The sequence below is a fragment of the Channa argus genome, chromosome 18 (genome assembly GCF_033026475.1).
Source record: "Channa argus isolate prfri chromosome 18, Channa argus male v1.0, whole genome shotgun sequence".
NCBI lineage: Eukaryota > Metazoa > Chordata > Actinopteri > Anabantiformes > Channidae > Channa > Channa argus.
This window is the reverse complement of record NC_090214.1, coordinates 14,499,969-14,513,016: the sequence shown is the minus strand read 5'-3', so window position 1 is coordinate 14,513,016 and position 13,048 is coordinate 14,499,969. Positions and strand designations below refer to the sequence as shown.

The 13,048-nt window shown below is 39.8% G+C and overlaps 1 protein-coding gene across 5 annotated transcripts in view; it reads right to left on the bottom strand.

The window, feature by feature from the left end:
- plppr1 (phospholipid phosphatase related 1) overlaps positions 1 to 12,315 on the bottom strand; it is a 48,130-nt gene extending 35,815 nt beyond the window's left edge. The window contains exon 1 of one of the 5 annotated variants that reach the window (XM_067484406.1): positions 12,099 to 12,315. The gene's annotated coding sequence lies outside the window, so the exon portion shown is untranslated. Of the gene's footprint in view, positions 1 to 11,486; positions 11,591 to 11,939; positions 11,959 to 12,098 lie in introns of those variants that run through there. The other 4 variants (XM_067484403.1, XM_067484402.1, XM_067484405.1 and 1 more) reach the window with 4 other exon arrangements.
- Between the last annotated feature and the right edge of the window lie 733 nt (positions 12,316 to 13,048).

The following is a 13,048-nucleotide window of genomic DNA, read 5'->3' as shown; positions in this document are numbered from 1 at the left end:
GTTTATGTGTGTCTGCCCTGTTTGTTCAGAGAAAGTGGGCCAATAACACCTAAAATTAGTGGGTCCTGATCTTGGTCCAGCTCTGGCGCACTCTGTGTATCTGTAACAGATGTGACAATGTAAATTAATCTACTGATTTTAGGGAGTGCATGTCAATGAGCCTGTATGCATAAGAAATGTCAATTTTTCCTTCATTTGACAGTAAGGAATCAACCGTGATAGGACAACAGATGAGGGGATAAATATTCAACAATTTCCAGGACTGACATATTGTCTTATAAAACATTTGCTATTCAGAAATAGTATAAACCATGCCTGAGTAACTTCCATATATTAATCAGTGCAATTTTTCTTATATTTCTCATCCGGAATTCATTCACCTCGTATACTTATAGAGTATTGCCCACAGTTATTTAGACTTATGTGCCCCATAGAAACTGTCAAAGACTAGAAATCGGTGATAGTTGGTGGAAAACATCTTTGTGAACAATCCAGTCTTTATAAGGTTTAGCTAGTCCATAGGTGTGTCCCCACCTTAAGATGAATTCAATAGCACAATACAAAAACATAAATAAATAAAAAATAATCTCCATAATCTATTTTATGATAGAGATCTGTGGTGGAAGCCTCCTGTGACACAGACTCATTGAACAGAACAGCAGCGGTGCAGAGATACTTCTCCCAAATGTTTTTGAACAAGGCTTGGCCCTCTAATCATTCAAAGAAAAGGAAAAAAAAATCTTTTTTATTTTGGACAACATAAGAAAAACTACCTGAAGGGCTGTACAAAGCGTGACAATTGAAGCAAAGCTGTATCAGAGCAGGGAGAGGGAGAACTGGGGAGAGCAGAAAGCTTGCAGAGCAGCTTAACTTCAAATGCAAGGGTCCATGTAGGTTTTTCACCAATACTGAATGTTTAATGGTTGTGTAAGCGTTGGCTAATTGTTAGCTTGAGCCCGCTATCATACTGTGTTTCACTGGGCTTGTGCTTGGAGTTACATGACAATCCGATCGCATGTTATGGCAAATTAACCCCCAGAAAATCAGGTATAGTTACACAAATTTCTCATGGGTTTTCTTGGCAACTGCTCACACTCATTTTTTGTAAGCTGAGAAGATAAATATTATGAATAAGTGCTACATGACTTTCTTGTCAGTCCCCAGTATTTGATTTGCCCATGTGGGACCATGTCAGAACTGTGAAATAAATTAGTTATCTGCACCCTCATGTAATTTCATATTTTCTCCTCATTTGTAATAAACAAACAAGTGACTGCATGACAAGTTAGGATTACATATGATTTGCTTGATATAATCCCAAAATTTATCTTACTAAAACTCAAGGCCCAACCCTAAACCCTATTCTTTGCGTAATCATGCACAGGGAGAAACTGTCTTTGACAGTTATAATGCGAGATTGTTAATTTGACTTTGGGCTACGTGACAGATGATTCAAATCAGAAAATTTAAGTTGGCCACACTCAGTGTCAAAAGTTACCACTACATCCATTTGTTTCTCACCCGCCCGAACAGCCTCACAGCCTTGAGGACTCCCAGCACTAAACAATTGTTCCTAGTCACAGTAAAGACTTTACATGAATTTTCTTTTCCCCTCAGTCTAAGGACATTACAGTTTTAAAAATATGATCCAAAGATCACAACCATGAAGCATTATCTTTCAGTTCCAAGAGCCAGTTAATTACAGTCAGATGGAAGGTGATCAGATTGTCTTCCCAGCGGTGAGCTGATCAAACGAGCAGCCTACAGGCCTTGTCAGGATTCATCATTTTCTCCTCTCCACTCAGCCAGGCTGTGATGACTTTGTCTACACGTGACTGCTCTCCTCTCAGAGATGGCAAGAGCTGACTGTGAAATATTGAGCCCAGAAATATCATTTGATTGACCATCTCCTGTTATCCAGCTGAGGTGTTCTGGCTGACTGTGATGACTGTCCTGACTGTGGCTAAACTGTCACAGTGACAGAGATGGTGATAGACTGAGGAGTCAAAATCCGGGCATGAGAAAATGAAATATTACCTACTCTTCTTACTGTCAGCATGTCTGTGGTTCTGCCCCGAGCTCTTCTGTCCTTCTGTACTTGAACACAAGAGGCTCGGTTATTGAACTCTTACAAATGACGAAATTTTAAAGCTGTCCTGGTTCAAAACATAGTGGTTTTAAATAACTATAAACGTTTTAGTTTAACCTATTTCACAGTACTTCCACACATAAAAATTGTGCCTAAGGAAAAGAATACTGTACTACTGTACCAACTAAGATGGTCTGAGCTGCTTTCAGAGGACTTGGTGGCTCAGTGCAAGAGCACTGGGTTGGGATGCAGAAGGCCGCAGGTTTGAATCCCACGCCACCAAGTGTGGCCCCTCCCGGCCACCAAGAGCCACCTTGTTTGCATTAACGAGACAGAGAGTTGGAGCAGGAAGGGCTTCTGGCATAAAAACCAATGCCAAAGCAACGTGCGGAACACGTCCCTGTGGTGACCCTGGACGGAACAAACTGAAAGCCTTTTATATTTTTATTTATTGAGCAAAAATGCTGCACATTTGCTTGCTTCAGCCTGTTAAAAGTGAAGACTTTTGTTTTACATATTTAAATCTAAGGTGGTGACTACTAGTGAGCCTTTTTACATTGTTTTTACATTGTTATTTGATAAATTATAATTGCATTGCTAATTCTTAGGCAATTTAACAGATGTTGTGGAAGAAACCAAAGACAAGCAATGAAGAAGTCTAAAATGTTTGCAGATATGGTCATAACACTGAATGTTTAATCTGCACTAGCGTGTTGATGCTATTTAAAACTGGGCTTTACAGACCCATTTTAAATGTAACCCCTATACTATATATAATAGATAAAATTAATTGTAATATTATCTCATAATTATAATATTGTCTCGTAAGGTGAAGGTAGAGGTGACAAAGGCCAAACAAAGAGCATATGAAGACTTGTATTTTAGGCTGGACACTAAAGAGGGAGAGGTGGATTTGTACAGGTTGGCCAGACAAAGAGATAAAGATGGGAAGGATGTGCAGCAGGTTAGTGTGATTAAAGATAAGTAAATTAATTGACAGGTGCCAGGGGTGTGATGGGAAGATGGAAGGAGAACTTTGAAGAGTTAATGAATGAGTTGATCCAGAGAGAGGAAGAGGTGACTGGTGTGGAGCAGGATGACATACCTGTGGAGGTATGGAAGTGTCTAGGAGAGGTGGCAGCAGAGTTTCTGACTAGTTTATTTAACAGGATATCGGAGAGTGAGAGGATGCTCGAGGACTGGAGAAGAAGTGTACTGGTGCCAATTTTTAAGAACAAGAGAGATGCACAGAGGTGTGGCAACTACAGAGGAATAAAGTTGATGAGCCACACAATGAAGCTGTGGGAAAGAGTAGTGGAAGCTCGGCTAAGGGCAGAGGTGAACATTTGTGAGCAGCAATATGTTTTCATGCCTAGAAAGAGAACAACAGATGCAGTATTTGCTTTGAGGATGCTGATGGAGAAGTACAGAGAGGGTCATAGGGAGTTGCATTGTGTCTTTGTAGATTTAGAGAAAGCGTATGACAGGGTGCCAAGAGAGGAGCTGTGGTGTTGTATGAGGACGTCTGGAGTGGCAGAGAAGTATGTTAGAGTGGTGCAGGACATGTATGAGAGCTGGAAGACCGTGGTGAGGTTTGCTGTAGGAGTGACAGAGGAGTTCATGGTGGAGGTGGGTCTGCATCAAGGGTCGGATATGAGCCCCTTTTTGTTTGCTCTGGTGATGGACAGGCTGACATATGAAGTTAGACAGGAATCATTTTCAGATGACACTGTGATTTGTAGTGAGAGCAGGCAGCAGGTGGAGGAAAATCTAGAGAGGTGGAGGTCTGCTCTGGAAAACAGAGAAATGAAGCTTAGCCGTAGCAAGACAGAATACATGGGTCCCTCTCATTCACACACACAAGTGGAACGGTGAGGTTAGAGGAAGTACTTAGGATCAACAGTTCAGAGCAGTAGGGAGTGTGGAAAAGAGGTGAAGAGGCGAGTGCAAGCAGGTTGGAACAGGTGGAGAAAAGTGTCAGGTGTGTTGTGTGATAAAAGAGTATCAGTGAGAATGAAAGGAAAGGTGTTCAAGACAGTGGTGAGACCAGCGATTTTGTTCGGCTTAGACACAGTGGCACTGAAGAAAAGACCGGAGGCAGAGCTGGAGGTAGCAGAGCTTAAGATGGTAAGGTTCTCTTTGGGAGTGACGAGGATGGACAGGATCAGGAATGAGGACATCAGAGGGACAGCTCATGTTAGAAGTGTGAAGATAAAGTCAGAGAGGCCAGATTGAGGTGGTTTGGACATGTTCAGAGGAGAGATGGTGAATATATCGGTAGAAGGATGCTGAGGTTGGAGCTGCCAGGCAGGAGGTCTAGAGGAAGATCAAAGAGGAGATTTATGGATGTAGTGAGAAAGGACATGAAGTTACTTGGTGTGAGAGAAGAGGATGCAGAGGACAGGGTTAGATGGAGGCAAATGATTCGCTGGGGCGACCCCTGAAAGGGAACAGCCGAAAGAAGAAGTAGTAACATTATCTGAGCCATGTAGCACTGGATAGCAATGATTGCTTCTTTTGTTGTGATATGCTCAGGGAAGTTTTATGCACACTGTACTTCAGCACCGAAAACCAGGCTATTTTGAGTTTTCATTCTCAGCGGATAGAGTGCATCAAAACTGTTTGCTGGGAAATATGCCAACCAAGCATGCCAGTCTGTGTCCAAATCTACACTCGAGCCCTTTTTTATTCAAATACAGATTTTATTTTCTAAGAAATGCTCCCGGTGTCATAAAACGATTTTCACATCTATAATTTAATTATATAAATGCTTTTGTTCTACAAGATTTCATCCTGAAATCATACGTTAAATGTTAATAGCCAACATTGTGCTAACATCTCATTCTGATTTCTTCATCTACTGCAGCACAACAGTGCACACATTCTCCCACAGACACAGAGCTGTCCCATGGCTAGCACTCTTGCCAACAGAGCATCTTTGATGCTATAAATAGTTACTTTTCCTAATCCACTGTGGCCTTCTTACAAGTGATTTATTGAAAATCTGTCTATTTTTCAAACTCTAGAAACTAATAGCGATGAGCGTGCTCAAATTTTCACACATACAACTATGTGTTTGCGCAAACTAACCGTCACCTTTCCTCTCCCTGTTTCCCCTTCCAGCTAAACATCAGGGCGGACTCTGACTCAGAGGACAGAGAGAAGTGACTGTAGAGTGAGAAACAGAAAGGGACAAAAAACACTGGTAAAACAAAGGGAGAATAACATTTGATATTTACTCTGCAAGAAATTGTTTGTGCGTTTATCTTTCCACATTTCTTGGCACCTTCACATATCACATCTACTTCTTGCACAGATGGAAGGTTATATTTAGTATCAAACATACAGTATGTGGATTTTAAAGACCTATAACATTTCTTACTATTCTTAAACTACATCCCTTCTGTCCGTACTGGGAGAGGGATCCCTCTTCAGTAGCTCTCCCTGAAGATTTCTTTTTACTGGTAATGCTAAAGGGTTTTGCAGAAGAGAGGTTAGTTTTTTCCCCTCAGTTTAAGGGTATTGCTGTTGTACAGGCTGCAAAGCTCATGTAGGCAAATTTTGTAATGTTGGCTTTATAAATAAGTGTGATTTGATTTGATTTAAAACTGAAGATGCTCATAGCCATCATCTATTGGGAATATTCAATATCTTCAATTCAAAAACTGCAATTGAATAACAAACAAAAATCCGTTACCAGTGCAACTCCCTGTTGTAGACTGAATAAACAGTGAGCAAAGACAAATGCTACAAATGCAGAATTAAAATCCACTCTGAGGCCCACACGCAACAAAAATATGTAAATCATTACTATACAGAAAAGACTATTTGGACAGCTAAAGTCACGTCTTCATTCACATTGAAGGAGTGATACTGATCAAATCTCATTAACTCAATGTATTGACACACATATAGTCCCCACACCCAGTCTTACAGTCTCAACTGGTCACATATTCCAACAAACCACAATTATTTGCCAGGGGTCTGGTGTGGGAAACTGTGAAGACACATCAAGCCCTTGTTAGTAGTGAATTTAGAAAAAGAACCTCAGTGTCAGTGTTGCTTGCCACAGACAAAAACACACCTTTAAACACTGGTTCTTACGTCTGAAAAAGCATTGTGCCTAGCTTATGGATTTTGATTCATGTGAATTTGCTCGTCCTTGTCAACTTATTTTGGACACCCGGTTCAGGTGGACATTTGCGCCATTTGACGGACACTCTCTGTTGTTATTACCACCATAGCTATAGGCCAGTAGATACCTGGTAGCATGCTACCAAGTGCAGTAGGTGATTATCCTGCAATACAATGCACGGCAATTTCATTTGGTCAAGGCACAAAAAATACATACTTTTGATTAGGTTATGATTTAAAAACAATAATCTTAGGGTTAGTTTGTGGGGTGGATTAAATACAGACTATAGACTAACAGTATAAACAGTAAACAAACAAGTGTCTCTTGTCTCAAGGTCTTGTGTTTTGTCACCCAGCCATCCACCCTGACCTCCTACCTACAAAGGATTTCCCACACATCTTGGTTATTGTAAATATAGCAGTAGATGCTATCTACTGCTATATTTACAATGAGCCTAGGGATAATAGATGATAACTTCCCTACAAAAGCATGATCTAGAATAGGCTGTTTTGAACCAAATACCGAGTGAGATGATACTATGATACAGAAATGGATCAAATTTCACTCATAGTATTTCATTATTTTACTCTCAACATATAAATTTAATTGTTCAGTTCATTGATATTTTTCATCTTTAAACAATTTAAGAATGTATAAACATGAATTGCTTGTTCCTATAACAAAATGAAAAGTATATTCAGAAACCTAGACTGTACTGTCTCCACTGGTTCAACAAATTAAAGTGTTTTTACAGGTCTTGGCGAGTACTACTACGTATGTGAAAAAAAAAACATGGTATTAAGTCTATTGTGGCTCCATAGTAAGCTGTGTTAGGTCTAATAAATTGCCTTAAAGGAAGTTTAAAGTGAAGGATCGAGTTGCAATATTGGTAATGCAGCCAACAAGATATGAAAGTGAATAAAATAGCTTGGAATAACAAGGATATATATCCATTTCTGTACTACTGATATTGATTCTTAAAACTGTCCATCAATATTTTAAAAGGTAGTGCAATGCTAGATTGGTAGTATACACTTGTTAAGCACCACAGAATCCTTGCCATCCAGAATATATAAAATGAAAAGTTGCTATCCGTCTTTATCTGAAGTTATCAATATTTTTTTTTAAATATAACAGTGAATCAACATCAGTCCCTACCACTGTCAAATTCTTAATCAAGCTCTGTTAAACAGCTCTGATACAAAATAATTTGTGACTCAGCATCAACACTTGATCTCAAGGAATGAGAACTTCGCTATGAGAAATTCTTCACTTTCATCATTTCGACAAAGAGCTTCACTGGAAAATCTGCACAACACCTGGCAACAACATAGAGCAGAGGACATAAGAATGTCACACAGAGAAATGGGTGAGATGAAATCAAAACCATACAAAGTTCAGAGTAAAAGTAAATCAGAAATATAATTTTAGAACATAGAAAAAGGAAAAGCATTCCCCCAGAGAAATACTTTGCAGCACAAACATGTCTTGAAGATATTAGCAGCATGTACAGACACAAGGAAGTCTTCAGAAACATTTGTTTGTGTGCAGCCTTGTTCATTTCTGCCTAAATGTCATATCTGAATCTGATATTTTTACAACAGACCAATTTTACAAATTGTTGGGAGGTTTTTGGTTAAACTGGATTTTATGATATTATATATCTCTAAGATTAAATGTAATAAAAATAACTTAAAATCAAAAAGTACACAAGGGCTTCAGGCCTTTCTTTGTTCATTCAGTGCCCCTGTGCAAGTTTTTTTACATGGTACCTTGTAACATTACCCAGACTTCAGCATATATTTAGAACAAGCTCTTGATCTCTGAGTATTCAGCTATTTTTCAGTCCAATAACAACTATCTGCACCATCACATTACCATCATCCTGGCCCAGCCAGATAAAGAATTCTTTTCCTGATGATTTTTTTTTTTAAATTCCTACTGCAGCAATTTTTAAATTCATCTCCTCGTTGGTTTTCAGTGAACATTCAAAAAAGAAACTCATCCATCCCAAACAGGGCCAGTTACCATTAAAAAGAAAACAACTGGTTCTAACAGCCAGAATGGATATTTGGCTGCAATGTGAAGCATTTTTTCATTAGCTCCTATTCAATTTCTGACTAATTATATACACGAGTCTGGGTTGAAAAGCTCACACCAGTTCCTGGCATGCTGTAAAAACACTCATTTGATTCAACATACCACTTATCCCTAAAACGAATCAAGCATCCTTATAAATATACAGTGGGTGTTTAGCCACTCTATCGCCCGGCCTCCAGAAAACTAAACAAAACTACTAATGCGGCATTGCCTACATTACCATTCTTCACATTACCTGGATGCATCAGCCTTCTTATAAATAAAATGGGTTGGGGGCAGTCAGTCTCTTGAGGTAGGCTTGATCTCCTCTTAGAGCCAATTATTCCCCTGAGACATTCTAGTGACAGAGTTATTGCCAAATCACATAACCCCCACTGCACTAATAACAAAGCCCCCACATAGTGGTAATCAAATACCTGCTATCAATCGACCATGGACAGGGTTTGTGTGTGTATGCATGTGTGTGTACATGTAATCAATAGTGAGCCTCTAGTGTTGGAGTAGAAGAGGTGTTAGATATCAGATGTAGGTTCAGAGGTCACTCATCCTGCAGTTTTCCTACAATATGTCGGTTTGGTGTGTGCAAATTTTCAATAAGAGAAGGCATTGACTGGTGTCTACCCTGTATTGTAATTTTTAACACATTTTGGAACAGCTCCTTGCTACTAATATTGTATGATTTTTTTTGCCATGTGTTAAATGAACTAGTTATGTGTGTTTCTGGATATAAAAGGCAGCAAGAAATCACTGATTAGGAGGTCCTGAGGCAGATAGCAGTATTGGGTATAAGGCAAGGGCTCCTGCCCTTTTATACTTGTACTGGTGATATTTCTTGGATGCCACACCCGATACTGCAATAGCCTCTGCAGGTAGACGGAGATGGAAAAGTTTCCGAGAGCTGTTTCGAGATAATTGATGACTACAAAAGTGAGGGCGAATGTAATGTCTGCTTTGCAAAAGCTTTAAAGGTCTAAAAGATTCTTATTTGTGACTGACATCAGCAACAACCGAGAAAGATCTACAATAACTACAGCTTTCACTAAAGTGTGCTTTCTTTTACAAAATTATCTTACATCCATATTTCTCTGTAGTCTCTACAGTCCATGTTGTTTGCGCCTCTCCAACCACAATCTCAGTTTTTTTTTCTTTTTTTTTTTGAATAAAAGTTGCCACTTTTATAAAACCTTGGTCACAACAAGATTTGTTTTGTCAGAAGCACATGCAAGAATTTGGTTCTCACAGGACTGGCTTAACTGTGCAGTGGATTGAAGAGGATTTTATGGTCTAGCAAGTCATACTAGAAGCAAAACCGTTTGGTACTAATATCAGTAGTATATATCGGCAAGTACTCAAATGTAAGTGCTTACACTGAGTCTCTCTGTGCTCATTTGTGTGTTCTGATTTATCACTTGCCATGGGAGGAATACACCACAAACCTTGTGGGTTGCTCTACTCTGTTGCAGGTAATCTTTATGCTGGCTCTAACTCTAACTCTGAGATTTCACATAAAACATCTAGATAAAATCAGCTGCAGCTTCATTCTACTCCATGAGCTTGCAGGGCTTCATTACATCCCTCCAGTATATGGAGACTAGACATTAGCACAATGTAATAATACCTGTTAAACAAAGGTATTAAACATTCAGTAAAACAAGAACGTTAGCATTTGCTTGTTACTGTATGTAGTAAATAATCTGCGGCTTCAAGTTGGAATCAAGTTGCTCCCACTTGGCTCCTGTCCAGCTGCTCTTGAACTCCATCACAGCATATTTGCATAAAGTTATTTAACTCTTCCCAGTCATGTCCCTGGGGTCTTTTTTATCTCTTCCTAACACATCCATGTGTACTGAGCAGAGTTTATCTTTGACAAGAAATGGAAGCTGTTTCAGGCCAAGACACGAAGATTATAAACAGACAATTATGAAAAAACCATCATAAATTTAATATGGTGAAAATGTGAATATTATTCCAAAACTGAAATGAAACAATATAATTGTAAAATATTGCCTAAATCATATTTTTAAAAATGGGACAGAGTAGAAGTAATTGTATGAACACATAAACAGAGTCCATTCATCCCAAAGATGATGACTGTGGTAACTCAAGAAGGTATTTTACCATAATTTCATAGATGGCAATTTGTCCAGCACACTGTAATAAACCCAACATCTATGGTGATTTCTTTACCAACTGAAAAGCTACAGAAGCAATAAACCAATCACTAAAACTAATTTATGAAGTTATAAAGACTTTCACACATGCCTGCATTTATTTGAGCTGGTGGGCTCTTGTGTGGATATGACACGTCCTAAAATGTACATCTTGCAGACACACAGACATTATGTACAAGTGTTTAGCATGGTGGGTGTATGCCATGAGGTGCCTTGCACAGTAGGCCTTGCTGACAACCAATGAAAGAATCACCTGATTCCCAGCCACCTGCCATCTGTGCGCTGACTAATACCATTTGGCTGCTTGAGTACAGAGACCTGCATGAATACACCTGTCAAATAACAACAACACACATTCACAGAGTACAACTACAAATTGAAGGTGGAAATATATGCTTCTAAGGTGCGTGATACTATCTTATTTTCAGCACTCCACCAAGGGACACAAGGACGGTTCAATACTAATGACAACATGCACACAGGCTATGAGGAACAGAGCAATAAATCACTAGCATTGACCGTGAGGTACAGGAAAAGATGTCCTGGTGAATTTGCATACAGTAAGTAGCGCTTTAGGACAACACCGACTTCTGCTGCATGTTGAGGGTCTAGCAACCAACTGGCTACTACCGAGGAATCATCTCATCTGCAGTGCCCATCAGCTGCAAAACATTTAGATGCATTTTGTTACCATTTACCATTTATTCTTTGCAGCCACATGCACGAGAAACTGATCACAGTAAAATACTTTCCTATTTTAACCTCATGTGATACAGAAAGCTGCTAAGTTAAGGAGGATCAAAAGAGACATTTATGACAAAGACACCCAACATGTTCTCACTTCCACTCCTATTTAGTTAATGTTTCATTTAGGAGCAATAACGGAACAGGGGGTCTTTTTTATAAATGCAAGCTAAGGCTGCACATGCATCGTACCATTTCCTAAATATGGTGATAGAAGAAGCAATCAAGACAAGATGATTCCACTCACTGCACTGAATTCATTTCATGGTTAGCCCACACCGCTCATCAAGGCATCTTAATAAGCATGGCATTTCAGTCTTTCAGTCATCTGAATGGTATAGGGGGGCTGGTTGAGGAGAAATAGCCACTGTGATGTCGGGGGGCGGGGAGATGGGCCATAATTTTTTTTTTTTTCTAGAATGAAAGCACATTTGCTCGGCAACGGGGGTGGGGGGGGTACACATTTGCACAAATCTTCGTTGTCGGTCTTCAGCGAGGGATGAACAGCAAAGAGCTGGATGAGAAATACAACGGTCATGTTTATACGAGCCAACATAAGCCCTGGAGGGCGGTCACTGTTGCTGGTAGGGACAGGTGTCTGTCTAAATACCGATATCGACACTTTCAAACACTATTCTTCAAACACTATTCTCCACACATTCACAAGAAAGCACAAACGGAATCTGTTCCATTCACAAACCGATGTTCCCTGGGCGCTTGGACGCGTTTTACCAAACCAGAGTCCCGCGTTGCGACTTCATTAAGGTCCGAACTTCCCTCAGCAACAGACAATAGCTACACAGTCCCGTTTCCTCTTATTTCTCCCCTACAGGCATCTGCGAGCATCACACACACTTACCGCGAGAGGATGAAGAAATATTCCAAAGAAAATGCGAATCCATGAAAGAAAAATGGGAGAAAAAGGGCGATAGGAAGCCGTGAGCACTCCCACTACTACTAGTACTACTACTCCATCGGTTCAGCAGAGGCACAGCTCTCGGTTTTTGATGGAGATCACGCAGCGTGAGAGCGCAGGAGGATGGATGCTGTGCCTCGTCGGGGGCGGGGACAAGACGCGTACTCGGTTCCAGTCGAGCGTACTTAATTTTGTGTAGGGACCTTGTGCTACAAACAAGTCGGCTGTCTAGCCCGCATATTTCCCAGCCACTCCACGACACAGACCTCCAGGTCTCAGAGGAACAGTCTTATTTTTTTACCTCACCTCAGCCCAGAGAGGCTGCATGGGGCTTTATTCATCATTCAGTTTTTCACACACAGATCTTTAGCGGCACTATAGTAACAGAAAATATATAAAAGTCGAGATGTTGTAATAGGTTATTCCACTGTGTCACGTTTTCCACCATAATATCCATCAGTTAGACAATTAGAAAACTAAATCCTCTGTGAATATATACACGTCTGATAATAATACACACATCAAGTACAATAAAAAAAACTAAACACAATAAAGACTGATATTTGAAAATATGTGTCTAGCTGACCAGGACACTGACTTCTTATAATGCAGTTCATCTTATTGCCACTAGATGTTCGCTCCATCACAAATCAGACTTGTATTCAGTTGATTCAGGTGGCAGGAGAAAACATACTGTAAATATCTATTATTGGTATTAGCCATTTTTATGAAAAAGGGGGTGTTTACAAGCCCTGGCTACTGTGCTCGTGGGACTTTTATCAGTGTCACAATTGGTTATTCATAATTTAGATTAGATTAGTCATCTTATCTTCCAAACAGACCCCACACTGAATAGCCAAAATTTTAATTTGATTCTCCATGTCTGGCAAAAT